We start from the raw sequence: 5295 nt of genomic DNA on the forward strand, positions 1-5295 counted from the left end.
CGCGGTAATTTTGTGTGCATTGGCGGGCTTCTTTCATGCTCGGAAGAACACGTTTATGTAGCCCCTGTTGAACAACAGAAAGCTGCATCGAGAGTTCTTCATGTCGCTCTACAATTTTCTCATTAACACTTTACATCTAACTACATTATTTGAGACATTAATTAACTAATTAAGACTAAGTATTTAATTAGGTGGAATGAAAAAAATAGTTTGTCTCCAAGCGACGGCAAAAAATTTTTTTTCTGTTCGCTCCAGCCACGTGGTATTTGAATATTTTTAAGCTCTGCTTAAAGTTAGCTAGGACACCCTCTATATACAGCTTCGCTCTAAAAAAATATTTAAAAATGCGCTCAGTGTGAACCCAGTCGCAGACAGATAAAATACCGCAATTACGACAGATTCAACCAGGCATTCTGCCTTTGCCAGCCAGGCATTGTGACCACTACTGTTGTTTCTTGTCAACGTGCTGTTTTTTTTTGTATTTCTACAGCTATCGGCGTGATATGTAAGCGATTCACAGTTGCATAAATTCTGGGGTTTTAGGTGCCAAAACTACGGTCGCATAATGAGGGACGCCGTTGCGGGTGGCTACAGAATAATTTCGGCCACCCGGTGTTCTTGAACGTGCACCCAATGCACGGCACACGGTTGTTCTTTCATTCCGCTCCCGTCGGAATGCGGTCGTCGCGACCGGGCTCGTACCCGTGACCTCGTGCTCAGCAGCGCAAAGCCATAACCACCCTTACAAAAATTTTTATAGAAAGTCCATAGACAGTCTATAGGCATTTGTCTATGAAGTCTATAGACTGTCTATAGACATTTCTTTAGACTGGTCTATAGACAGTCTATAGATTTATGGCCGCACACTTTTTATAGACTGCTCTATAAAAAGTCTGAGTTTATAGGCTGTCTATAGACATTTCTTTAGACTAGTCTATAGACAGTCTATAGACTTATGGCCGCACACTTTTTATAGACTAGTCTATAAAAAGTCTGAGTCTATAGACTGTCTATACACTGTCTATAGACTGTCTGTAGACTTATGGCCATACACTTTTTATAGACTAGTCTATAAAAAGTCTGAGTCTATAGATTGTCTATAGACTTTCGATAGACTTATGGCCATACACTTTTTATAGACTAGTCTATAAAAAGTCTGAGTCTAGAGTGTCTATGGATTAATTAAAATACATGTTTGTAGACAGTTGTCTGCATAATGTCTATGGGCAAGTGTATAGGCTTACAGTTCTACTTTTGTAGACTGAAGTCTATGGAATGTCTACAGACAAATGTATATATACTATAGACATTCTATAGACTTCAGTCTAAAAAACAGAACTTTATAATCCAATACACTTTTTTCTATGACATTCTGCATACACTTGCCAACAAACATGCATTTTCATTAATTTATAGACACTCTATGGACACAGACATTTTATAGACAAGTCTACAAAGAGTGTATTAGGCCATAACTCCATAGCGGCTATCTACAAGTTAGTTTACATTTTTCATTACATGCGGTAGCAAAACGTTTTGAATGTATTTCATTTCATTTTATAGATATGAAATGCATGGAAATGCATGGATTGCAGATATTATGCATGTGCACCTGTTCCTTTTCATCTGCACTTATGCATTACCGTTAGTAGATTAATAAAGCTCCTGAACCAGCTGTACTTTCATATATGTTGCATAAACAGAAAGAATTTATATAGTGCTGAATCATGCAGTGCAAAAAATAAAACAAATGCACCGGCAATGCATTAACCGTTTTTATTGCTCGATATAATACATGAATTCCTTAAATTCTTGTCTTATGCTATTATGGAAACAGATTAAATATTTACACTACTCCTTGGCAAGCATGGTCGCCAGGCTGGCCTTGACCTTTGTGTCATTAGTCCCAAAGGTGCTGCAGGTGTATGCTGCAAATAAGTACATGCAGCAATATGAGGCAAAAATAACAGATGTGTATTCTTTGTGTGTTCATTAAGCAGCTGAATATATTTACTCAAACTATCTAAGTCAATACTTAATGCGGTTTCACTATGACTAATGGCTGCTTGTCAATACAAATCAGTACCTTTATGCAATGTTCTATTGCATAGTATGGTGATCAATTAAACAGTCACAACTGCTGCTCGTGTCAGCAACAGTATGTTCCCTTTTATGACAAGTTCATATATGATGCATTAATGTACTTATCCCAAATGGTCCCTATATTTATTGCGGAAACGTTACCCAGTTGGGCTGCCTGTACAGTTTTTTTGGCTGGTAGTTAGGTATGCCCGTGCAGAGGGATGTTTTCAGAAGACGTTACTGGAATATTCCCAGTATCATGCCTAAGACTGTAATTTATTTTGCTTAGTACACATTGAAATGTATTGCTCATACTTTTAAATGAATGGGTCATTGGCCATAACTTCAACAGATGGCAGATGGGTTGATTGCATTGATATGGTACCTTAATTTCTTGCAGGTAATGAGGCCTCTTGGGCATGCTAACAGGTTTCCAAGTTAGGTATACCACATGAGCACCCGAAATACCACACGAGCACTTTGTGTCATGGCACGACAGATATGCACCTCCTAGGAAACAGAACTGATAGTATAGTTCGAATGAATTCTATCACAGTAAATTATTTAAGGTGCTTTGAAAGATGAAAATTTTTTCTAGGCTATCGAGGTTCAAGACGTTTAGTTAACGCAAAAAAAAAAACATATTGAGTAAGAAATGCCTTGTCAGTCTGCTTGACTTTCTTTTTTTTTCAATAAATAGAACCAATTTCCTTCAATTTTTATGAAGTGAAACGTTTTAAAAATATATTTAACACAGAGACTTTCTGGAAACTTTGACATGTAACAAGACAGCATACCTATGTGGCCAATTTAAAGTTTCCCGATCTTTTTCCAAGCCTTTCCTGGCTGTTTTCATGAAAATTTTCTGGCAATCTATGACGCCTGCAGCTTAAGTGCAATAAAAAATACTATGGTTTAATGCTTGCCAAGTAGTGCCAGTCCATAATATTTAGATAAAACTAATAACACGTCAGTCACTTCACATGTAGTATTAGATGCAACTGACTTGAATCCCTTGTTTAATAAAGCTGACAAGGGCTTCGGCAAGTTCGTAATTGATGGCCACACGAGTACAGCACGGAAGACACAGAGACACGCGTAAAACAAATGCAACAATGTGAGAGAAAACTATACAATGAGTTATTTTTACGGTTCAATAGTAGTTTTCTATATAATTTGCTCTCACCACTTATGCCTCTAGTTAACTTTGTTTACCTATGACTAAAGACTACATGGCAATATTAATCAGTACCATTGTGATGTTTCGTTATATTATAGTATGATAAGCAGTTAGACAACCATAATGGTCGCCGGTGTTAGTAACGGTACGTTTCGTTTCAAGACAGGTTCATGTGACACACAGTGTACTCATAAAAATGAAAGAAATGTGAGAATCCCAAACGATTCCTATAATAATAATTGTTGAAACAAAGATACCCTGCTGGACTGTGCACATTTTTCAGGTGTTAATGCAATGTGCCCGTGCCGATCGAATATGCTCAGCATACTGACTGCAGTTTTGAACAATCACGTTAACATTTGCAATTTATTTCCGCTTAGAACAGTCTGCATTGTCTCTTTTCTCATACTTCGAGATGAATACATTTGCCACACTTTCAGTAGAATGCGCATGAATGGGGGCGTACTGATCAGGTCACTTATCAACTAAAACATGTTACGATCTCTTAGGTGTGTTAATAAGGGTAGAACAAATGCAATGTCCACTGAATTATTTGAATAATCTGTGCGTTATCTACTAAGAAAAGACCACCAAATTGATAATCTGGCTCTTTTTTCTTTTGTACAGCGCATATAGTATGCAGTCTGTCCAAGACGACGGCACTACATGCAACAGTAATGAAAACCGGAACACTTATTGCGCACGACAAGGGCTTCATACCGTGCACGACTGGTACAATGCGAATCTGCGCCAGCAGCTGCCTAGAGATTAAGAGCACGTAAACTGCATAACCCCGAAGCATCGAAAGGCGCTTAACGCTTTTCATATAGCTCGAAAGATAACTTCTGCTGCTAAACTGTTTAAAAAAGAGACAAAAAACAAATCTTCCAACTACCGTCAAACGCAATGCCTTCAGTCTGAAACGTGTAAAGGTGCTTCCCGGAGCGACTAATTTATTGTGCTCCAATTTTTTCGGCTAAGTTGCGAAGCTGCGAGTGACTGAGCTTATCGCAGGTTTCATGCTCCAAAAGCGTTTGTGGTTGCATATAAATAGATTGCGTGAATCTAGAGATTTTCGCTTGACATTTCTTCAAGTCTCGTGTTTTGCTTGCGGTAACTTCCCAAAATTATTTAGATTGGTTGCCAGAAACCTTAAAGATACTGCTACCTTAAAAAACAATGCGAAAACGGCAGTGCACACACTGCTGATGCATGCCCCGCAAACACGGCCTTTCATCCGAGTACGTTAGCAGTTATTTAACTATACGTGTCTGTCAGAACATTCTTGATGCTAACACAATTTCGAGATATATACGTAAAGCGTGTCACGAGAATTTCACTACACATGCGGCGCAGCATTCATCGCGGCCGGATCAAGCGCCACGAAATGAGATCTACCACACTGGCTGCCCAACATACACAATCCGCTTAGTGGTAGCTCAATATCAAGTTAAAACATGGTGTAGCTTTCTTCTTTACGCACCTAAACTATTATGCGAAAATCAACAAGCCCGAGTGATCGCTCGCCGTAAAACATTCCGTATAGTAGAAGCGAGAACAAGAGCGCGTTATGAAACCATGTCAACGACAAACCGACACTATACCCGAGTCGCCTGCGCTACATGCAGCCGCTTCGCGCTACGAAATGCGCTCACATAATCATGAGCTATTGACGCAAAACATCTTTGCTAAAGCTTACCGTTCAGTGTAGTTGACGTGTGATGCCACAAAGATGGCACGCATACACAGACACCAACGTTCAGGCGGACACCGCACACCGGTACAACCGTTTACGTGCTCGGCGCGCTCGCTGAGATGGCGCACCGCCGCGCATGCGCAAGATCTCCGAACATGCGCAGGAGCTCCGCGCGCGAGGACGCGCGCGCTCGGAGGAGTGTGAGCGCCTTTTCCTCCTTCATTTTTTTTTTCGCTCTCTCTCTGCGCGCCATGCGCGCCGGAACGGGTGGCTTATTCATCTTTATCACCATTATTCATCTTTTTTCGTGGACGAAGGAAATGCGCTGGCATGTTCT

General features: G+C 40.0%; 1 long non-coding RNA gene across 1 annotated transcript; it reads right to left on the minus strand.

Moving 5' to 3' along the window:
• Positions 1 to 1757: 1757 nt before the first annotated feature.
• On the minus strand, positions 1758 to 5024 carry LOC135915339 (uncharacterized). The gene is made up of 2 exons (XR_010568598.2): positions 4962 to 5024; positions 1758 to 1928 (listed from the first exon to the last, which is right to left on the minus strand). It is a non-coding gene; the product is annotated as an uncharacterized lncRNA (long non-coding RNA).
• Positions 5025 to 5295: the final 271 nt, after the last annotated feature.

Source organism: Dermacentor albipictus, chromosome 1 (genome assembly GCF_038994185.2).
Source record: "Dermacentor albipictus isolate Rhodes 1998 colony chromosome 1, USDA_Dalb.pri_finalv2, whole genome shotgun sequence".
NCBI classification, from domain to species: Eukaryota; Metazoa; Arthropoda; class Arachnida; order Ixodida; family Ixodidae; genus Dermacentor; species Dermacentor albipictus.